Below are 24,745 nucleotides of genomic sequence, written 5' to 3' on the forward strand. Positions count from 1 at the left end.
TTGGGGGGTGGGGGTCTGTGGAAATAGTCGCCTCCCAACTATTATCAAAGGACATATACGCTCACCGTGACACTTGCCTGCCGAGCGCAAAGTGTGGCACGTTCCTGAAGGGCAGCCTCGTCTGAAAGAGGGCGGAGGGTGTGTAGGCTGTGTAGGCTGAACCATTAAAATCCAGGGTTACCTGATTTTCAAGGGCAGTATAACTGGAAAATAGGTTGTGGCAAAGTGGCAAGCTCAATTTGAGACACTTGCAGAAAAATAGTGCTTCATTCTGGGCCACTTAAACATATATTTAATATTTTTGAATGTCAATCGAATTTTAAAAGAATGAATCAGAGTCCGACAGTTTTCCTATATGAGCACATATGAAGTCATTGTATCAACAAGTCAGGTATTGAGAAACTCACCGCCGCAGCCCAGCTTGGACAGGAAGCCAGGCAACCTGTGGGGCCGCAAAAAGACAGGAATCAGACGGGAGCCTACCCCGCGCTCCTGTGCCCGTGAAGGCAGCCGGAAGTCATCGTGTGAGCTAGCGGGGCTCCCGTGCTCGTGGAGAGCCCCGCCTGCTGCTGAGACTGACCCACTGCCGAGGGACACGCGGAAAGAGCCCTGTGAGTGGGGGGGGATGTGTGCGCACGTGTGTGTCTGTGTGTGTGCGCGTGTGTCTGTGTGTGCGTGTGTCTGTCTGTGTGTGTGTGTGTGTGTGTGCGTGCGCAAACGCACGTGTCTGTGTGTGTGTGTGCATGCGTGCGCGCGTCCTGATCCATTGTGCCTGAACAGCATGCCGGAATCGGAGCGCGTGTTCACGCGTGCGACCTGATCTGATTCTGGCATGCTGCGCGTGCCCATCTCTTGTCTCCTGGGAAGCACATCCGTTAGCTATTAGTCTCGCGGCGAGACAGCGCTTAGCGCTGTAATCGCCAGGGCGAGCCCTAAAAAGGAGAGAGAATGTGTGAGAAATACAGCAATTCAGTGTCAAAATAGAAAGAGGGAAAGAGAGCAAGACAGGAAAGCAAGAGAGAGGAGGAGAGAATGTGATGGGAAACCTGAAAGGAGAGAAAGGATGAAACAGAGCAAGAGAAGGTAAGAAATGGAGGTGCTGAGAAGAACGAGAAGAAAAAGAGAGAGGCAGATAGTATTAGTGAGAGAGAATGAATTGAGTGTGAGACAGATGAGAGAGACACAGAGAGCGGGAGAGTGTGAAAGAGAGAGAGAAAGAGAGAGAGGAACGTGTGACTGTGAGAGACAGGGAGAAATAACGTGAGAGTGACATTGAGAGGGAAGGGAGTAGAAAGAGGAGCAGAAGGGGGAAAGGAAAAAGGAGACCTGTGACAGTAACTGTTGGACTTAAGTATCAAAGGGCCACATGCATTAAGGTAAGGAATTGCGATTCCTTAATAGCGATTTTTAAGGAATCGCTATTTAAGAGTCGCAATTCCTTATACATGTAGGAATTGCAAAATAAATAGTGATTCCTACACATTCCATAATAGCGAATCGCAAATTGTGAATCGCTATTAGGGAATGCATTCCCATTCATTCCTATGGGCCTAGGAATAATTGGGAAAGCATTTGCAATTTGTAATTACCACATAGGTAATCGCAAATTGCAAATGCAATTGCAAGGGTGCTAGGGGCCCTGATGCACCCCCAAAAATGGTAATTGTGCACATATGGTGCACACACTAAGGGGATGTGCATGCTCCACATGGCACTTTGAAAAATGCAATTTTGTGCATTTTTCTAAGGATTTGCAAATTTCAAACTTCAAGTTGATGGTAATTTGCGAATCCTTAATGCAAAGTCACATTTTTTAAATGCTTCATGCATTGCATTCAGGGATTTGCCAATTACGATTCCTTAACCCTTTCGCAGCGCTAAGGGGGTGGAGCGGCCGCGCGGCACTCCGACGCTTATGACGGAACCGCTCTGTCACAGCCCTCGGGTGGACTGTGCTTGTGACGGAGCGGTTCCATCATGGCCCCGCCCGCTCAATGGAACGCGCCGCGCAGGCGCGGCGAGCGCTCCATGGCGGAACCGCTCCGTCACCACCACAGCCCACCCGAGGGGCGTGATGGAGCGGTTCCGTCATAAGCGTGGGAGGGGTTAAATGCATTTGCAAAATAGGTAATTGCAAACATTTTGGAAATGCATTTTGGATTGATGCATCGGAAATGGCTTTTTACCTGTCGCAAACGGCCCGATTCACATAAAAAAGTTGATGGATGTGCCCCAAAGTCTTTTACCTGTATATATATATATATATATATATATATATATATATATATATATATATATATATATATATATATATATATATATACACACAAAACCAAAGAGTTGCCTGGAATAAGGAAGCCCAAGTAGGAAAGTAAAATATTGCCAATTTATTGGTGTAGATTGCAGTGGAAGAACAGAAAGCCGCCTCACATAATAATGTCCAACCGTGACGCATTTCGTGCTCTGGCAGCACTTCTTCAAAGGGGTGAGGACTTGCACAAAATGAAACGGCTCTTTTTTCCCAGCACACCTTCACGAATGGTAACTCCCGCCTCAGTGGGCGTGGCCATACGCATGGCCCGATGGTCCTTGTAGTGCTGGGATCTTACTTCAGTGAGTTGCCTGTTCCATTCTCAGTGTTTATCATTAAAATCCAAAGTGGGTCGTGAAGTCAGTTCCACTGTTCCAACACCTCCGTTAATTTCACCACAGGCTATCTCCTGCTCCTGGCTGACTCGTCGATTGGAGCTTCAGCCCGGACTGCAAACTGCAGCTGTGCTCCCCTTGCGGCTCAGGCAAAAGCCGCTACGTATCCAAAGCCAATGAGTTGCCTGGAACTTTCCTGCTTGGGCTCCCTCATTCCAGGCAACTCTTTGGTTTTGGATATATCCATACTAATATTATAAAGAGAGAGCCCAAACCTTTGAGGCGGGTAATCTCAGTAACCACAGCACCAATCACAACACCCAATACAGCGATGTAAATGTAAAATGTAAATTGATACTTGTATAGCGCACTACTCACCCGCAAGGGTCTCAAGGCACTTGTACGAATACCGCTGTGGAACCCATCCTGGCTTTCCCTGTGAGGTGTCCACTCCTGGGCACCCCCAAGGTGAAGCCAGGCATCCTTAGCGTCGTGGGGGCCGTTGTGTAGATTAAGCAAGCTATTGTCCAGAGTTGCACTCCATGATTGGAATAGGCACCGAGGCGAGAATTATCAGGTCCGTGGAATTTTGAGACCAAGACCCGCCAAGGCAGGGAATTGAACCCTGGTCCCGGGCTAGACCTCTGCATCAGGGTCTGCCGCTCTAGCCATTGAGCCACACTTCTCTAGTTGCAGTTGTAGCAGAAGGACATAGGCTATGCAGACAGCCACCATATACATTTTTTTTAAATTGTTTTTATTCACTTTTCAAGAAACAGTGGTGTTCATCACAATCATACAGTGCAAGACATACAATTGTACCGTAGGACACCATATACATTTAAAAGGTAAAAGAACCATGCCAGCAAAGTAGTCCCTTGTGGGCGTGTATGCGTTGTGCTGTGGGCGTGGGCTAGGGGCGTGACTAACGCTGGGGGCGTGTGGTTCGGCCATCACATCGTGGGCTGTGGGCGTGTGCTGGCGGCGTGACAAATGCTGGGGGCGTGACAAATGCTGGGGGCGTGTGTCCGCCCTTCATGCCATGTGAGTCATACATACAAGGGCAATTACGTTGCTGCGCAGCATCAAGGGGCACGCTGGGAGCGTGACACGCTGGGGGCGTGACATGCTGGGGGCGTGAGAAACGCTGGGGGCGTGTGTCCGACCTTCATGCCATGTGAACGCAATTGCGCCGCATCAAGGGGCACGCTAGGGGCGTGAGAAACGCTGGGGGCGTGTGCTACGTTCCGCCCTTCATGCCATGTGAGTTGTACATTAATCAGAAGATCGTCTACTGTGGCCGTGTGCTGGGGGCATGACAAACGCGTTCAGCTGGAGGCCTGGTAAATAACATTACTACAGCCTCTTCTGTGCGCTGTTACTGAACTCTCTCATTCAACGAAATTAGACGCGCCTGCAACCATCAACCAGGGCTCTAGCCGGGCTCCGGCGGCGGATCAGTGCACTAATTACACGCGCCTGATAACATCAACCAGGGCTGCAACTGGGCCTCAAGCGGGGGAACACGCGCCTGCTAACATCAAACAGGCCTACATCTGGAGCTCAAGTGGGGGAACACGCAAATGAGCGTGTCTGCGGGGAAAAATACTGCAGCCTCTCCTACTCGCTGTCACTGAACTCTCTCATTAAACGGATTTATCCGCGGCTGATAACTCTCTCATTCAACGACATTACACGCGCCTGCTAACATCAACCAGGGCTGTAGCCGGGCTCAGGCGGCGGATCACTACACCAATTACACGCACCTGCTAACATCAACCAGGGCTGCAGCTGGCCCTTCTCCGTCCCTATTCTAAAGAAACAAAAAATTTTGTCTACCGCGAGATTTTAAAATAAATTGCCCTTGTCAAATACACACATTACACACATTCTATTTCATACCCGTACAACGTCGGGACGGGCTGCTAGTATATACATATATACACACACATATATGTATAGCTGAACTTTGACAAAGGGGACGCCCATCCCAATGGCCTGCTCAGCGACATTACCGCCTAATGTATTCTATAACAAAATCACTCCGTCTTCGCAGAGTGATAGACAGGCCCATCCAATCAAACGGTAGGTAAAAACTGATTTTATTTGTGGCAGGTGGTTCTAGCAACAACACAGCATGCATTACACGTTTGGATTTATGTATAAATGGTGATGCCCGCCGGCTGCATACAATGTCGAAAGAAAGATTTGGATTGTGGTGCCACCGCGGAAATGAAAGGCTTTGGCACTGAACCTGCGGGAGGCCTGCGGGCTAAACATTTCTTGAATACTTGGAATACAGGGTTTGCAGGGGCTATGTATCCCTGCACTTTAACATGGAGATAAATTGTAAGCAGGTGATTGTGGAAACAACTGAAGAGAACAACATTAAAAAGAGGAAGTGTCTCTGCAAGCAACAGAAAAAACTTGCTGCCCAGCACTACATGGAACTGATCCCTTTTGAGGCACACAAGGGTGGGCATGCTTTCCCGTTTTTATTTACAAAGACATTTGTTTATATAAAGCTCAGCACACAAAAGAAGGACAAGGAAAGAAGCCCTGCACCAGTCAAAGTACCTTATCTAGGCTATATTTCCTATCATGGAATTGGTACAACGGGCGTGGGACATGACTAACCCTGGGCATAGTTTGCGTAGTAGCGATACGCGTTGCTAGGCGAAGTACACTTCGCACTGCGCGAGCTACGTGTAGCTACAGCAACTGCGTAGTGCGGTAGGAAAAATGCTGTTCACACTGATTGGACAGTGCTGGATGCTTGTCCGCACTGTGCAATCATTGCAAACTGCATCTTGCACACTGCAAGCGGTCGTTATCTGCCCCTCGAGTAGATTTGTATTCGAGCAGCAGCTTTCTCAACGCGGACTGGTAGTATCTCATCGCAAGCGGTCGCGAGCATACGCAACCACTCGCAATGAGAAACTGCCCGCGTTGAGAATCTTGCTGGGAGGTATATTTTCCATGCTCGCGATCGGCAACTTGATGTTGCTGATAGCGAACGTGAATAAAGTCTCGCCGGGATGTTGATTTTGCTCGCTCATGGTCACCAACTTGACGTTGAGGACCGCGAGCAAGCAAAAAATGCTGCAACGGGTTTTTGCACAGTGCTACGTGCAATTCGCGTAGCGCATAGTAGCACAAACAACGCACGCTCTGCGACCATAGCGTAGTCCTACGCCCAGGGTTAGACATGACCTCCATATGCCCCAAAATAACATACAAATGACTATAACTAATTAGACAAAGGTTGGCCCAGCACTCAAATAAGTGAAAATATAAGTGATGGTTGTTAGTAAACAGCAAATCAAAATCTTCCCATTCAAAGAAAGGCACTTGTGAATTTTATTTTTTCCACAGAAACTTCAGGTTGATATTTTTTTAAGTAATCTTTCCAATCAATTGTCATGACCTTAAGAGATGTGTGTATATTTGGAGTCAGCGGCATAACTCGTTCAACTATAGTGCTTACCTTCACAATTACCATTATGAAGTGTGATAAAAAATTCTTTTTGAATATGATGTTTTAGTTATTATGCACATTCTTATGCTTCACTGTAATGTCTCAGTCTAACAGCCATGTTGATGGGACTCTGATTCACCAATATGAGTCAGGCTTACAGATATGGTGCTCACCTTTGTGGTGGAAATTTAAAATTTAACAAGAGCAGTACGTGTCGATCTCTGTGGAATTTGTTTCCATGACAACTTTGCTTCATAGATCATAAGGCTCCGTTAAAAAGAATAATAACTCTTCAAATTTAGTTTCACAAAATTTCATGCATTTATATTTTGATTTTTTGGATGTATAAAACAAAACAAAAAATTATATACAGAAAATATTGACTATTAAAAGACCACATATGTCAATTGGGTCTTTTCTTAAACTCAAAGGGTCATATTACGTAGGTGCAATCACTAATCTTCTTATTTAATAATAATTTTAATTATTATTAAATAATTTTAATTATTAATAATAATAATTTTGTGCACATATTAGCTTTGATTTTGTCTTTTTGGAAGGTTAAGAATTATTGGAGGTTGATATCAATTTGAAAGAATACTTTTGTGATGTTTTCGAGTGGTATGCTGGAAGGAGGATATCAAAATAAAGAAGGGATAATACTACAATTATCTCTGTTCTAAATGTCATAGTGGAAGGAACTAGATACTTACTACCCAATATTAGAAAAATGTTTTTAACGATAATGTGCAATACAGTTAAAATAGAATTATATATCTGCAGTAATAAATTGAGGAACAGTGTGTGTTTTATTCTATTTCAGATCGATTTATTCAACAATTTTGATGTGATTGAACTGTTTATAAATACTCCATCTCAAGAAATGTCTTAACTACAACAAGGTACGCCTGCATGTTTTGAGGGCAGGTTCAAATGTCTGAACATTTTTCTATAGGCCTCTGTAATGCATGTTATTTGTTTATTTTTCCATGAGTGTATTTATTGTAATGAAACATATTTCTGATTAGTCAGGAATACAGCATATTGTTAATTCAACTACAATAATTTGGGTTTCTTGGCGCTTTTGCTGTGTGTTTTTTCTGTCTTTTGGAATATCATATGTATATAACAATGATGGCTTGTGCATTTAGGTCAAATTTTGTATCTAGTAGTGATATTCCCTTGTATGTGAAAAACTGTGTTTGTGGAGCCACATTCTGGGGCACATTATGATGGAGGATTTTCTGCATCCTCCGGGCTGGCGGAAGCCACCGCTGGCCCAGCGGATGCGGAAAATCCTCTGCGGACCCACCAAAGACCCACCGCCACATTAGGATGGCTGGTGGGTCCTGGTTTCAGTCCGCCGCGGTTGGCTTACAATCGCGGCGGAAAAGCTCTAACTTGGCTGGCGGTGTCTATCAGACACCGCCAGCCAGATTAGGATGGTGGAGAATGTATGCTTTTCCGCGGCGGCTTTTCCGCTGTGGAAAAGCATACGGACCTTCACTTCGGGGGCCCGTTGTGGGCCCCCTGGGTGAAGGGGGGGTGAGGGGTGCACATGGGGGGTACCTATGGTACCCCCCTGCATTTGCGTGAACAAAGCAGCAGGCACCGCGCGGTGCCTGCCGCTTTGTGCACGCAAATGCTGTGCATGCATTTTTAACATTGCGGCGGGTGCAGCTTCAAGCTGCACCCGCCGCAATGTTAAAGATAGAGGATGTGACCGCCACCCTGGCGGTCACATCCTAATCTGCACAGAGGGAACGCCGCATCCCATGCGGACGTTCCCTCCTACTCTGGGGTCGCGGACGGACTCAAGTCCGTCCGCGATCCTAATGACCCCCTCTGTCTGGTTATTCTGTGAGTTATGTTTTAATATTGTTAGCATGCGTTGTAAATATTGTCTTGTTTGTTTGTATATATTTTAGCCCTGAAGGGGTCCGCATGAGGACGAAACGCGTCAGCGATCATGAATTTTAAGAAATTTGCATTTCAATAAAGAATAAAAGAAATTTTGTACCTACAATCAAAATTCACAAGTGCCTTTCGTTGAATGGGAAGGTTTTGACTGCTGTTTGCTTTTGCTTTTGCTTTGTGGATAAGGTTTACCAACAACCATTACTTATATTTTCACTTATTTGAGTGCTGGGCCAACCTTTGTCACATTTGTATATATCTCTGTGAATAATAGGACGCAACAATACTTGATAAGACTGTTGCAAAGCATTGTGGACCACGACATCCGATTAAGAGTGTGACACTGGGATCAAATTACAGGCTCAAACATTGCATTTATAAGAGCACATTTACCATTATTGACATTAGAGTACTTTGGATTGAAAGGAGCCTTTGATCCTGCAAAAGAAAGAGAGTAATTAAATTAACGAAAAAAAAATCGGAAGTGATGGACTCTATTTGAAAATCATGTCTGCATAGAAGTCCTATTTTGCTGTTGGCGATTTTACTTTAAAAGCACAGAGCAACTGACCCTCGAGTTTGCATATGATTAAGACCCAGTGGGGGTTAAAATGTGTAATGCATGCTGTGTTGTCAGAAGCACCTGCTACGAACAAAATCAGTTTTTACCTGCCGTTTGATTGGATGGGCCTGTCCATCACTCTGCGAAGACGGAGTGATTTTCTTATGGTATATATATATATAAAAGAGATTATGAAACGGGAAGAATATTCACGTTTGCGCGCAAATTTGGTAACGCAAAGAGACAAGCTTTAATACCCAGAACTGGTACACTAGCATCAAAAGAAAATCGAGGTGCAGAGCTGTCTGAAAATGAACTGTGGGGCATATTACCAGGGGCATTATCGCCGCATTAGCGGGACTTTTTCCCGCTAATGCGGCGATAATTTTATCGCCCTATTACCAAGCTGTCGCTAACACCAGTTAGCGACAGCTTGTAGGCGATAGCGGGCATTAGGGGCCCACTTTGCATGTCAGCGATAATTATCGCTAATGACATGCAAAGTGGGCGTGCCAAGATGTTAGCGACTGGAAACAGTCGCTAACATCGCTATCTCCTATTACCAACTTTTGGAAATATTCGCGCTAAGCGCGAATATCTCCAAAAGCCAACGCCTGCTAAAAGCAGTTCTTAGCCATGTTATCCAATGGGAGGTGGATAACATGGCTAAGAGCATTGTCACGATAATGCATGAATATCGCTGATTTTTCAGCGATATTCATGCATTTCGCAGGATTTTTACCGCTTTTGAGATAAACCTTGATAATATCAAGGTATCTCAGCGGTAAAAATCCTCGGTGCTCGGCGATATTTTTTCCCCGCTAACGAAGCAATAGCGATAATTATCGCTATTGCTTGGTAATATGCCCCTAAGTTCTGAAGCAAGCAGTTTGGATTCGGATGATGGATTGATGGGCACATCTAATCAAGCTCGCGTACCCACGAACTATTCTCCCTCAGAGGAACTGGGTTTTCGCATAGAAGACAGATTCAAGACACTGCGACCACAAACCCGACAACAGCGGAAAATAACGAAGGGCTAATTAGCCCCAATGTTACCAGATGAACCATCTATTACTTTTAGGAGAGCACCCTCAATGAGGGACTCTTTAGTTAAATCTAGCCCTGAAGTAACATTGAATAAAAACTGGCTATCTAATAAATCTGGCTTTCACAAATGCATATCATGCAGAGCATGCAAATTCGGTATCAATACCAGTGAGTATTACTCTGATTTTGATTCCAAGCCAATGCAGATTAAGGCATTGTACACTTGCCGCACTGATTTTGCGGTTTACGTATTACAATGCACTTGTGGGCTAAAATATATTGGCAGTACCAAATTACAGGCTTTCAATCGTATCCTCCAACATCTAAGAGCCATTGTCAACTCAGATGAAAGCTACCCAGGGGCGCGCCACTTTGAATTAGTGCATAAGAGGAATCTTAATGACTTAAAATATTTCATCATTGATGCGGTACCCAAAAACATCAGAGGAGGCAACAGAGAAAGACAACTCAGACAGTTGGAGAGTAAATATATTTTATTATCGTTTATTTCAATGAGTTGTCTTTTACAGCGTTTTTCTGTTGCCCGAAACAACTTTTTGCCTCTCCTATATGGTCCATAGGAGGCAGATTACTATACCTCAATAACCCTATACATAATAGAAGTATGAATATAGAGTTTTTTTCAGAATGCCACTTGCAGTAATGGTGCAGTAAGAGTCTGGCCTTCTATGTCATGTCAATCATTTTCTGGAAGAGATACATATCTTTTGTATATAAATATTCTTAAATATAGATTGAATGTAGTGTTAGAACATCTAGATTATCATTATAATGATTTTGAACATGTCTTCTACATATGTTTCCTTTTTGAGCCATTGGCATATTTTTAACTTGGAAACAGGATATGATGAGTTTATATCTTTTTATCCAAGTTTCATTGCAATTTTGCACTATGCACTGATTTGCACTTGTAAATATTTTTGCACTAGCACTTTTTAGTCCTTCTTTTGGGGCTGTTGTAATTTTAGCGCTGTTCTAGAAAACATTTTTTCAAAGTTGAATCATTCTTTTTATGCTGTACAATTATCAGTATTCTTTTCTTATCTTAAGTGAAATTTGTAAAGCGCACTGACACCATAAGTTTCATGGCGCTAAAAGAAAGAGTGCTGGGATAGCAGGGGGCGGACTAAGCAGTTAAAGTGAAGAGCCGGGATTTCAGAAGTTTCCTAAAATTCAATAAGGAGCAGCTTGACTTGACTGACAGGGGGCAAGGGTTCCATAATTTAGGGGCCAGGTGAGCAAACCTACGGCCGCCAAACTTTTTGAGTTTTACTGTAGGGGCGACCAGCAAGTGAAGATGAGCCGAACAGAGGTTGCGTGCCGGACGGTACTGCGTGATCAGTGTTTTGAGGAAGACAGGACAAGTACAGTGAAGAGCCTTAAAAGTCAGTCTTAAAGGCCGCCCTTTGCTCAACTGGCAACCAGTGTAATTTACGCAGTAGTGGTTTCGCTGATTGCCACTTTGGAGTTTTATGGATGAGTCTGGCAGCCTGATTTTGTACAATTTGGAGACGGTGAAGCAGTGACTGAGGGAGTCCATAGTATAGGGAGTTCGAGAAGTCAAGGCGGGATAGTACAAAAAAAAATCACCACCTGGACCAATGCCGCATGTGGTAATAGATGGGCTATTTTACGGATTTTACGCAATTGAAACATGCTGGAGGAGATCACAGCCCCTACTTGAGCCTTGAGAGAGAGCTCCGCGTCAATGATGACCCCCAAGCTCTTTACCACACTTGCCGGGGTAGGGGGAGAGCCCAACTCCTTAGGCCAGAATTGAGGGCCCCAGTATGCTGGGCTATTTCCAGGAAGGATGAGCTCCGTTTTCCCTGGATTTAATTTCAATTGGTTGTGGTTCATCCACAACTGTATGTGAGTCATCACTGCTTGAAAGTTTTTAGCGGCATCAGGGGAGTCGAGAGGGAAGATAATTTGCAAATCGTCAGCGTAATTGAACACTGTGATATCCCACCTCTTGAGCGAGTGGATCAATGGCCGGAGGTATAAATTAAATAAAAGGGGGGAAAGAGAGGAGCCCTGAGGGACTTCGCAAGTCGTGGGTACCCTAGCTGCCGTAAACGAGCCCAGACGAACAGCTTGTGCTCTACCGGCGAGGAAAGACTCGACCCAATTAAGGGCGGGCCCCTGGATGTTGATGGATGTTATGGTCCACCGTGTCGAAAGCAGCCGACAAATCCAGTAACACAAGGGCCTGAGGTGACCCTTTGTTAGCAGTCCCCCTCAAGGCATCCAATACTGCCAAGATGACGGCCTCGGAGGAATGGGACGGCCTAAAGCCGGCTTGATTAGGTTCAAGATAACAGGAGCTCTTGATGAAATTTGAGAGACAGCGAGTGACATGAGCCTCGAGGAGCTTGGACAGGTAGGGCAGGAGGGAGATGGGGCGATAGTTGGAGGGATCGACAGGATCCACACCTGGTTTCTTCAGCAGGGGCACTAAAGTGGCCTCTTTGAAGCAACTGGGGACCGTGCCGGTGTTGAGAGAGGCATTCAGTAAGGGCAATATGCAGTCCGGTAAAGTGAGACAGACGTCCCGAAGGACAGAGGGAGGGCAGCAATCATTGGGGGACCCTGATTTAACACGGGCCGCAAGCTCAGCCAGGGAGTTGGGGTTAAGAATAGGGAACTGATTGAAGGACAACTGATTGATGGGTGAAGTGTCTGATAGCCCCACAGGAGTAAGAGGAGGGATGGAACTCTTGATGTTAACTATTTTCTCGATGAAGAAAGAGTTCAGAGCATCACATGTCTCTTGGGATGGGACCTGAGTGGGAAGGATTCTGTTGTCCGTGGTGAGCTCATTTATGATTTTAAAAATTACTTTAGATTTGTTGTCGGCTGCGAGAATTCTGTCAGAGATGTGTGTGGATTTGGCCATTAGAGTCTTTATGGGCCGCCATGAAGAGCAATCTGTCAGAGTCGGAGTAATTGCGTCTCCAGATCCGTTCTAATTGACGCACCTTCAATTTCTATTCTTTGAGGGCGCTAGAAAACTATCTGTGAGAATTGCTGTGTCTGGTGCGTGGAAATTTGGTGAGAGGGGCAAACTGATCACTGGCCGCATTTAGCCAATTGCAGATGTCCCCTTCCATTGTCTCGACGTTGGTATCGATGTCGGTGGTAGGTCGAGTCTTGGCCAGGGCAGCAAGGAAGGCTTGGGAGTGGTAAAAGCTCCATTTACGTAATGACCCTCCTGCCAGGATAGGGGCCTTGACCCTGCCACTGACAGTAATAATGGTGTCAATTAGATGGTGATCTGACCAGACGCAGGGGGAGATAACTGGGCAGGATAATGCTAGCTCATGAGTCCAGATGTGGTCAAGGGTGTGACCCTTAATATGAGTAGGCGCACAGATTTGTTGGGTAGAATCGAGGCTGGTTAGAGCATCAAACAATTCCGTTGCATGAGGGCCAGCTTTCTCATCGTTGAAAAAATAATTAAAGTCGCCGAAAAGAGCGAGAGTATTACCTTGTGGTTATGAATTCCAGTATTTTCAGTCCTTTAAGATGTGATTTAGATTCCGGTATTTATTACCCCACAATTTAGGATTACTGTTGAAATTATTTATTTATGAATGAGCTTTGTTAGAGATTATTAGCTCGTGTATATATTTCTATGTGATGTCCACAACGTTTACAAACTGCACTTTACATTTTAAATATGTTTTCTATGTCTATGCGCTATAGTGACTAGCCTCTGATTGCACACACTATTTAAACACTTTTATTGGTTCCTAATGTCGTATGAACAAGGCTGCAGTGACGTAGCCGAAACGCGTCATGCTGGAGACGAGGGGACAATAAAACCACCTTTGCATTTGATCTAAGCGTTTTTTTGTGGTCTGTACCTGTGTGGATATTGGCATCCAGGGCCAAGAAGCAGGAGTTGGAAACAATATATATATATATATATATATATATATATATATGAATTTCACCGGACGCTGCAATCCGCGGTTCTCAGACTTCAGCGTCTGTGCCAGCCAGCGGCAGGAGCAGCCGCTTCAAATATTGTAGGATTTCCTGAAAATTGCCCCAATTTACGATAAAGCAAGAGGCGGCACACCAGAAGACAGCACAATGATGTATTGTGCACCAAGTAAAGGATGACGCGTTTCGGCGTTAGCCTTTGTCAAGTATTTTTCCTCTAGAAATAGAGCTACTTGCTGCCAACACTTTAATCAGGACGTGTTGGCATCCATCTTGGGACTTGGAATCACCTGTGGCCTTCCCATCCCAATCTGATTTAGGCCCCGCGACCGCCATCCCCCGGAATACAGTCATTTACTAATAAGGGGAGGGATGGCTTTGGCCTTGGGGACCCTGAAGGTCCGGCCATACAGAAAAATGAAGATGGTGGATTTGCTGCCCCTGTCCCATGCCAGTTTGGGCCCCAGGGATCGTTACCCCTCCAGACACCCCACCAGCCCCTCCATTCACAAATAGGGAGAGGGGACAGCACATGGCCCACCTCTCATGCTGATTTCGGGCCCCTGGGACCACGATCCCGGGGTCCAGCCATTCACTAATAGGGAGAGGGCAGCAACATGTGGCCTCCCTCCCCAGGACAATTTGTGCTCCGGGGATGTCTACCCCCAGGGCCCAGCCATTTACTAATTGGGGGAGTGGCTATGCGCCCCCCTCCCGGGCCATTCTCGACCCCAGGGACCCTATCCCCTGGGGCTCAGCCATGCAATCTAGAGGGAGGGGGGCTAAGTGGTCACCCTTTTAGATCCATTAGTGACCCTCGGGACCCCATCCCCCAGGGTCAGGCTCAGTTATGCCCCAGGTAGCCCATTAACAGGGGCAGGGAAACCTCTGTTTGGTCTCGCCCAGTGGGAGCAATTTAAAGCTCATGCCAAGCGACAGCTAACAGTAAGTCCGCTCCCAGTGAGAATGAGCATTAAAAATGCTTCCAACCTCTGGAAGCAGACCTTTCATCTGTTTCCCTGCCTGCTGTCAAGCGGACAAGAAAACAGATTAAAAAATAGTTCCAACCTGCAGGGAGCAGCCTTTGTTTCTTCTCCCCGTGTGGGGGAGCAATCCAGGCTCCTGATGGAGGCAAAGAGCCAGCATGCACCGCAGTGGCATTGGGGCTCCCCTGTGGCCCCCAGTAATAATGTAGTGGGTACCCTGGGGCGGCTCCAGGTCACCTACACTTTATTGGCTGGGCCCCAGTGGATGGGGTTCCCAGGGCTGATACCCGCCCAGGGAAGGGGACTGCACAGCCCCCCTGTCCTTCTGTAAAGGACAAATGATCATAACTTCTTGGGCTCGACAGAGGCAAAGCAAGTGTAATTTCTTGGCAATTCCACATTGAAACACTGGCTGAAATCCTTGATGTAGGTGAATGCATTGTTGATATATTGGAACGCAATTGCTTCTGTAGTGACTGTGATGAGTGGGTTCTTTCTTGTCGTCTCCTGGTGAGAGCAGAGTCCATGGTTCTCTCTTTAAATTACTCGAATATGCAAATGCACGTAACCACTTTCAAGCTCCACTCATTTGGCCCTCCACAGTTCACCTTAGTAGTGGTCAAAGGTCTTCCTGCCTTTTACCAGACTGATGGACAGCTTACCAAAAGGACCCCTGACTGAGTTTCCCACCGATGTTTGTGACACGTTCTCTATGTAGAGGAATATGAGGACATCTCCACCAAACAAAGAAGCACTTTCTTTATATTAAGAGGAAGTACTCTTGTTTGGTGAAGATTCACCTCTTCATAGTCGTGTCATCTTCTCTATAGGAGGATTAATGTTAGCACAGATTTCTGGAAGAAGACACTTGAGGAACAATCACATTGCTGAAAGTAAACGGTCATGGGAAACATTTCTTCCTAGTCCATTATGCAGCTGTAGTATAGAATATGCACTAGACATCTACCCAACGAGTTAGCCCATCCTAATTAACCAGTAGAAAGTACTCCAGTTGGGTAGACATTTGTGCTAAACTCTGGACTCTTGTTGGTTAAAGGGACAGTTGAGGTTCCATCTGGCCCAGTCACTCACACAGCTACTGACACACTTACACAGCCACTCAAACAACCACCCACAAACCCATATAGACACTCACACACCCATTCACAGACCCATACAGCCACTCACACACCCACATAACCACACATACACCCACTCACAGACACATATAGCCACTCACACACAACTCACAGACACACAAAACTACTCACATTCACTCACTGACCCATACATCCACTCACATATACACTCACAGACCCATACAGCAACTCACAAACCCACTCACACACCAAGACAGCTACTCACACACCCACACACAGACACATTCAGCCACTCACACACCCAGTCACTGACCCATACAGCCACTCACACACCCACATAACCACACATACACCCACTCACAGACACATATAGCCACTCACACACAACTCACAGACCCACAAAACTACTCACATTCACTCACTGACCCATATAGCCACTCACATTACCACTCACAGACCCATACAGCCACTCACAAACCCACTCACACACCAGGACAACTACTCACACACAGACACATTCAGCCACTCACACACCCAGTCACGCACCCACACACCTACTCACATAGCTACTCACATACCAACAAACCCACTCACACATTCACACAGCTACTCCCACACCTACTCACTGACCCACAAAACCATTCACACCCCCAAAAGCCTACTCACAAAACCAATCATACACCCATACAGACACTCACACACTCATTCACAGACCCATACAGCCCCTTACACAACCAGTCACTGACCCATATAGTTACTCATACCCGCTCACGGACCTATACAGTTACTCACACACCCACTCACAGACCCATAGAGCTACTCACACACCTATTCACATCCCATATAGATGCTCACCCACCCACAAAAGCAACAAGGTACAAGGATGTTATAGTTAGGACATATATATTTTTTTTTTAAACCTTGGAAATTCACTTAAAAAGTCAAAGGTTACAGGGTCTTATAGTTAGTTTCATATTTTACATACACAAAACCGTAGACATTCAGCAGATACAGTTACCTGAGCTACCTCTAACTTACGCTCCCACAATGTACTGCTTATGACCTCATATATTACATCACTCAAGACATGATCAGTGACGTTGCTGATGACATCACTGATATCTCAAATTACATCACTGATGACATCATTCATGTCATTATCCACAGAACCACTCACTCACACACCCACACAACCACCCACACACCCACTCACATAACCATACACTCACTCACACACCCACACAACCACCCACACACCCACTCACATAACCATACACTCACTCACACACCCACACAACCACTCACATAACCATACACTCACTCACACACCCACACAACCACCCACACACCCACTCACATAACCATACACCCACTCACACACCCACAAACCACTCACACATCTACTCACAGATCCATACAACCACTCATACACCCAGTCACACACCCATTCAACCATTCGCACACCCAATCACATACCCATAAAACTGCTCACACACTCACTTACAGACCCATACAACCGCTCAAACAGCCACTTACACACCCATACATCTACTCACACACCCATACAACCACTCACATGCCCCTCACACTCCCACACAGCTACTCAGACACCCATTCACATACCCACACTACTCACACACATGCAACCACTCACACACCCATACAACAACTCATACAGCCACTGACAAGCCCAGAAATCACTCACAAACATATTCACTGATCCATACAGCCACTCCTCACAAACCCACTGATAGACCTATACAGCCAATCACATACCCACTGACACATCCATACAACCACTCACACACCCATACAGCCCCTCAGACATCCACTCACACACTGATACAGACAGTTACACAGCCGCTTAGATGATGTATATTAGAAATAGTATCACTCATTAGCAGTACAGTAAAAATAGTAATTTAACCCATGCAGTAGCTTCGTATATATCTTTAAGTTTCAGAAACGTTTACAAAACACTTACATTCAATCAATCAATCAATCAATCACTTGTAAAGCGCACTACATACCTGCGAGGGTCTCAAGGCGCTGGGGGGGGGGGCACTACTGATCGAACAGCCAGGTCTTGAGTATCCTCCTGAAGGTCAGCAGGTCTTGGGTCTGTCGTAGGCTCAGTGAGAGGGTGTTCCATGTCTTGGCGGCGAGGTGGGAGAAGGATCTCCTGCCGATGGTTGTTCTTCGGATGCGCGGGACGGTAGCGAGTGAGAGGTCGGCAGAGCATTGCTGGCAGTTGGGGATGTAGTAGGAGAGCCGTCTGTTGAGGTAGGCTGGGCCAGTCTTGCGGAGTGGCTTGAGTGCGTGGGTGAGGAGCTTGAAGGATATCCTCTTGTTGACGGGGAGCCAGTGCAGGTTTCTCAGGTGGGGGGTGATGTGGCCGTGGCATAGTATGTCGAGGATCAGTCGTGCCGAGGCATTTTGGATGCGTTTAGTTGTTTGATGAGCTTGGTCCAGGCTCCCGCGTACAGGGCATTTCCGTAGTCGAGTCTGCTGCTGACGAGGGCCTGGGTGACTGTCTTTCTTGTATCTGTCGGGATCCATCTGTAGATCTTGTGGAGCATGCGGAGGGTGTTGAAGCAGGAGGAGGAGACAGCGTTGACTTGCTTGGTCATTGAGAGCATTGAGTCGAGGATGATTCCCAGGTTGCGTGCGTGGTCGGTGGGTGTCGGGGCTGCCCCCAGTGCCGTTGGCCACCAGGAGTCGTCCCAGGCTGAAGGGTTGGAGCTGAGGATGAGGACCTCAGTCTTGTCCGAGTTCAGCTTCAGACGGCTGGTCTTCATCCAGTCGACGACGGCCTTCATTCCTTCGTGGAGGTTGGCTTTGGCGGTGATAGGGTCCTTGGTGAGGGAGATAATCAGCTGAGTGTCGTCGGCATAGGAGATTATGTTGAGGTCGTGCTGTCGGGCTATGTGAGCAAGCGGGGCCATGTAAATGTTGAACAGCGTCAGGCTGAGGGAGGATCCCTGGGGTACGCCGCCGATGATCTCGGAGGATTTGGAACAGAATGGGGGAGGCGGATGCTCTGGGTTCTGCCAGAGAGGAAGGAGGTGGTCCAATCCTGAGCCTTGTCTCGGATCCCTGCGGCGTGGAGGCATGCGAGAAGTGTGCGGTGGCAGACGGTGTTGAAGGCGGCAGAGAGGTCTAGGGGGATGAGTGCTGCGGTCTTGCCGTTGTCCAGCAGGGTCCTGATGTAGTTGGTGGCGGCGATGAGGGCAGTCGCGGTGCTGTGGTTGCTGTGGAACTCTGACTGGGAAGGGTCCAGGATTCTGTTTTCTTCGAGGTATCGGGTTAGCTGTCTGTTGATGGTTTTCTCGATGACCTTGGCCAGTAGGGGGAGCAGAGAGATGGGCCGAAAGTTCTTGACGTCTCTTGGGTCTGCCTTAGGTTTTTTGAGAAGTGCGTTGATCTTGGCGTGTTCCCAGATCTCTGGGAAGGTCGCAGTCTCGAGGGAGAGATTGATGACGTTGCCCAGAAGGGGTGCGATGGAGCTGCCTGCTCTGTTGAAGACATGGTGCGGGAATGGGTCTGACTGAGAGCTGGAGTGGATTGTGCGCATGGTCTTGATGGTGTCATCGATGCTCATGCTGGCCCAGGCTAGCAGGGGGTCGTGGTCGATGGTGAACGGAGGGTCTGTTGTGCTGCTGTCTGTTGGGGCTGTCTGGGTGTTGAAGCTGTCGTGGATGTCTGCTATCTTGCAGTGGAAGAAGGTGGCGAGGGAGTCACACAGGGCTTTCGACTGCGGGATGTCGTTGGTGTTGGAGCTGGGGTTGGAGAGTTCCTTCACGATGTTGAAGAGCTCTTTGCTATTGTGTGCGTTGTTGTCGAGGCGGTCTTTGAAGGTGATCCTCTTGGCCACCCTGATGAGGTGGTGGTGGTTGCGGATGGCATCCTTGTGTGCTGCGTGGCTGTCCGGAGTTTATTCACTGTGCCATTTCTTCTCTAGTTTCTGGCAGGCTTGCCTGGAGGCTAGGAGTTCGGGGGTGAACCAGCTGACCCTCTTGCTGGTGTCTCTATGGGGGGGTTTCTTCAGCAGGGCGAAGGTGTTGGCGCAGTCCTCAATCCAGCGTCTGAGGCTGTGGGCAGCGTCGTCGGTGTTGGAGGGTTCAGTGGGTGGGCTGAGAGTGAGGCTTGCGTGTAGTTGGTCTTCGTGATGTTTCTGATCTGTTGGGTGCGGTGGTGTGTGGTGGGTTTCTGGAAGGCAAAGTGGATGCAGCGGTGGTCGGTCCAGAGGAGTTTGGTGGTGTGGCTGATGGAGACGTACGGGCTTGAGGAGAAGACAGGGTCGAGCGTGTGGCCGGCAGAGTGGGGGGGCGTTGTAACGAGTTGCTTCAGTCCGAGGTTGGCGAGGTTATTGACCAGGGTTGTGGAGTTGTTGTCATTGTTGTTCTCAAGCTGAAAGTTCAGGTCTCCGAGGAGGATGTAGTCGGTGGAGGTCAGGGCCTGCGTGCTGATCAAGTTGGCGATGGGGTCGCTGAGCTGGGAGGGGGTTCCGGGGGGTCGGTAGACGAGGGTGTCTCTGAGCGTGGAATTAGGGTCTGTGTGGATCTGGAAATGCATGTGTTCGGTGGTGCCGAGCACGTCATCGGTGCTAGTCGAGACCCTGATGCTGTTCTTGTGGACGATGGTAATTCCTCCTCCGACTCCGTTGGTGTGGTCTCTGCGGGTGATCCTGTAGCCGTCTGGGATGGCTATGGCGTTGTCGGTGCAGAGGAGTCATTAAACCAGTTCTCTGTCAGGAAGGCAACGTCCGGGGATGTTGTGTCGAGCAGGTCCCAGAGCTCGACGGCATGCTTGCGTGCAGAGCGGGTGTTCAGAAGTATGCATCGGAGGTGGTTGGGGTCTTTCTTGGCGGGTGGTTCGTCGGCTCTGAGGATGGTGTTGCTGCAGTTCCGGCAGGTGAAGGGGCCGTGTGTGCGTTTCAGGGCGGCCATGAAGCAGGTGTGGCTCGTTCCGGAGTTGAGAGCATGCAGAGTGCTGGCATCGTAGTGGCGGCGGTCGTCGTGGCGGGTCCTTGGGCCAGGGGTTCTTGCGCTGGGCGCGGTCTAGGCGCGGATGGGCGCAGACAGGCTTGCCTTAGGCGCGGCCGTGCAGCGGCTGCCATATATGGGGAGGGAGGAGCAGCTGGGAGGCAGGAGGCGGGGGCAGCAAATGGGCAGTGGGCAGCCAGGGGGGCAGGGCCGCAGGGGAGGCAGCGGCAAGGGCGGTGAGGGACAACAAATGTAACAGAAGGAAAAGGGGCACACAATCAAGGGAAAAACGAGTGGCACAGAGGGCAGAAGGGCACAAAAAAACGAGTGGAACGGAGGGCAAAAAGGCACAAAAAACTGGTGGAACAGAAGGCAAAAGGGGCACAGAAACGAGGGAAAAATGAGTGGCACAGAGGGCAGAAGGGCACAAAAAAACGAGTGGAACGGAGGGCAGAAGGGCACAAAAAACCAATGGAACAGAAGGCAAAAGGGGCACAAAAACAAGGGAAAAACGAGTGGCACAGAAGGCAAAAGGGCACAAAAAACGAGTGGAACACAAAAGGGGTACACAAACAAGGGAAAAACGAGTGGCACAGAAGGCAGAAGGGCACAAAAACGAGTGGAACAGAAGGCAAAATGGGCACAAAAACGAGGGAAAAATGAGTGGCACAGAGGGCAGAAGGGCACAAAAAACGAGTGGAACAGAGGGCAGAAGGGCACAAAAAATGAGTGGAGCGAAGGCAAAAGGGGCACAAAAAAGAGGGAAAAACAAGTGGCACAGAAGGCAGACAGGCACAAAAAACGAGTGGAACAGAAGGCAAAAGGGGCACAAAAGCGAGTGGCACAAAAGGCAAAAAGGGCACACAAATACCGGAAAAATGTGTGGCACAGAGGCAAAATAAAGAATACAGAAATACAGGTGCAGCTAAGAACAGACGGCAGAACGGGCAGAGAGGCAGCTGTGCAGCGAGGGGAACAGCAGGGAAAACCGGGCAGAGACACGGGGGCAGCGCGGGGTACAGAAGGAAAGACCGGGCAGAGAGAGCACAGGGACAGCGAGGGGAACAGAGGAAAGAAAAAGGAGCACAGACCACGTACAGGCAGCGGGGGAAGACAGACAACAGGAGTCACAGACACAACAATGAAAATACAGGCAATACAATAAAAGCAATAAAGCGGAGGATGGACAAACCTACCTACGCCCTAACACTGGCCACCAAGGATGAGGCGCAGGTGGTAGCCTGCGGGTGGTCGAGGGCCTTGAACTTCCTCAGCAGCGACAGCTGGGGCAGGGAGACACAGGTGGTGCTGTGCGGAGGGGGAGCGACCTACCTGGTGGGGTCAAGAGTTGCCCTACTCACCACGCAGCGGCTGGCCTATATGGGGAGGTGGAAGGGAGGAGCAGCTGGGAGGCGGGAGGCGGGGGCAGCGAATGGGCAGTGGGCAGTCAGGGGGGCGGAGCCGCCGGGGGCATAGCGGCAGGGGAAACGAGTTGAACAGAAGGCAAAAGGGGCACAAAGACAAGGAAAAAACGAGTGGCACAGAAGGCAGAAGGGCACAAAAAAATGAGAGGAACAGAGGGCAGAAGGGCACAAAAAACGAGATGTTGTGATGTCACTGACCATGCCCTGAGTGATGCAATATGTGAGGTCATAAACAGTGCATTGCGAGGGTGTACGTTATAGCCAGCTCAGGTAACTGCAACTGATGAACTCTATGTTTTGTGTGTGTGAAAACTGAGCCTAACTGTAATGTCCCTGTAACCTTTAGTTTTTTCAGTGATGATGATTATATATATAATTTACAATATTGAAAAAATAGAGTTTGGCGAGCGGCGCCAAAGAAAAGAAAGGCGCGAATTACCAAACTCCATTTTTTCAAATTGTAAGTTTTTCATAAGCAGGGCAGCACGCCAGCTGTGCCTCACTGGTTACTAAAAAGCATATACTATATAAACATTTGAGTTTGGCGAGCAACGCTGAAAAAAGGAAAATTGCGGCTCGCCTAACTTAATTGTTTCAATATTGTATGTTTTTAATAAGCAGCGCAGCACGCCGCCTGTGCCACTCTGATTACTAAAATCATATAACATTGAAAAAATAGAGTTTGGCGAGTCGTGCCGAAGAAAGTAAAGGCGCAGCTCACCAAACTCTATTTTTTCTATATTGTAAGTTCTTCTTAAGCAGCGTGGCACGCGGCGTGTGCCACGTTGCTTACTACTAGCATATAGTATTGAAAAAACTAGAGTTTGGCGAGCTGGGCCAAAGAAAAGAAAGGTGCAGCCGCCATTTTTAAAGATGAAGGGGTGCTTTGCTGCTTACAATTAGGTCAAATGCAGGTTAAAAGTGGGATAGCTTGTCATGCCTGCAACAGCAGCTAGGAGAAAGTCAATGTGGAAATAAAATTGACAATTGTGCCCCATCATTTCCCTGTTTCTGCCTGACAGCCATTTTTCTAGACAAGCACCCATTTTGTGTGTGTCGTCCATTTTGCCTTCAGACCCACGAGCAAGACACCCTGCACCTGGCATCTCAGTTCATTGACCACACATTTCTGTGGTTATGCCAATTCTGGGAACCAGCAGCAGATAGTTCCTGTTTTAAGAAATAGTTCCTGTTCTTGACTGCAAGCCAGAGAGCAGATGGTCTCTGTTTTACACAAGATAGTTCCTGTTTTAAGAAATAGTTCCTGTTCTTGACTGCAGGCCAGAGAGCAGATGGTCTCTGTTTTACACAAGATAGTTCCTCTTTTTGACTCTTGTGGTTCAGCCAATTCCCAGAACCAGCAAGATAGTTCCTGTTTTACACAAGATGGTTCCTGCTCTTGACTCTAAGCCAGAGATAAACCCCCGAATGAGGAAGGGCCTTCAACTGAAAGAGAACACATTTTCACACATCGCATGCCCTCTCACGAGACACAAGACACGCCCCTACCTTGACACATCTGTTGGAAATTACTGCTTGTCACTTCCCTTTTTCTTGTCACTTCTCTTTTCTTCTTTTGCCTATTGACTGAAAACTGTATAAATATTCTGATGTGTGAATAAAGCTGCAGACCACTCCTGTACCCGCTTGGTGCTGGAGCTCTCCCCTTAACTCGAGTTACTGGACCTTTTTTTTACTCGAGCACCACGGACTCCTCTCTTTGCTTTGACTGAAATTATGATTATTAAGTATAGAAATTCTGAAATGAGGTAATATTGAATTAATTTACCACAATTAGTAAAATAGTGTTCACAGATTGTAAGTAAAACATACCAAGTAACAACACATGTTACAGGGGCAGTCCTCATGGTAGGTTACAAAAGGAGAATAGGCGGTACTCTTGAGGGACTACTAAGCCTAGTCACAAATCAAAACCCACCATTTTCAAAGGACAGTAAGAGGAGCCAATAGAAAAGATGGGGGGAAATGGGGAGAGCTTCAAGTCCATACCTGAATACAGCATGCCCCGAAGAGACTGCGCAACTGCTGCTTAGGCGAGACCTAAAAATGTAGCCCTCTGATTGGTTGGGAGGCCTGTTTTTCCTAGGAGCCTTCATGCTCTCGTGGGAGCGAGAGACTCCTGCGAGTCACGCGAGCGCTTCAATCAGCTGGCTATTGGAGGATTAAAAATTAAATTTCCACCATTACTGTTTATTTGAAAAGAGAGCATTTGTTGAGGGAATAAAGTAAAACAACTATTTAAGGAGGCAACAGAAAGAAATCCTATCCCCCAAGATTTGGAGACCAGGTCTCCATGGCACAACTACTGTGATGAAAATAAATGCATATTGGTTTTCTTTTAAATGTTACGATCTCATGCGATCATGAATAGTTAAAAGGAGTAGGTGAGTTCTCAGTGCACTCTTCTCGGAGAAATGCATATTGTGGCCCTTGTCATCGAGAGGAAGCATGTAAGACAGAAGTACTGTGATGAGTAGCAGGTTAATTCATTTTTTTTAAAGGTTACAAACTTGCAAGTCTCTCACGGGATCGTGAATAATAGGAAGGAGTAGGTGATCTTTGACTACCCTCTGGTATGCACACTTGTTACTGTAGGAGAGAGTC

Source organism: Lissotriton helveticus, chromosome 5_1, assembly GCF_964261635.1.
Source record: "Lissotriton helveticus chromosome 5_1, aLisHel1.1, whole genome shotgun sequence".
NCBI lineage: Eukaryota > Metazoa > Chordata > Amphibia > Caudata > Salamandridae > Lissotriton > Lissotriton helveticus.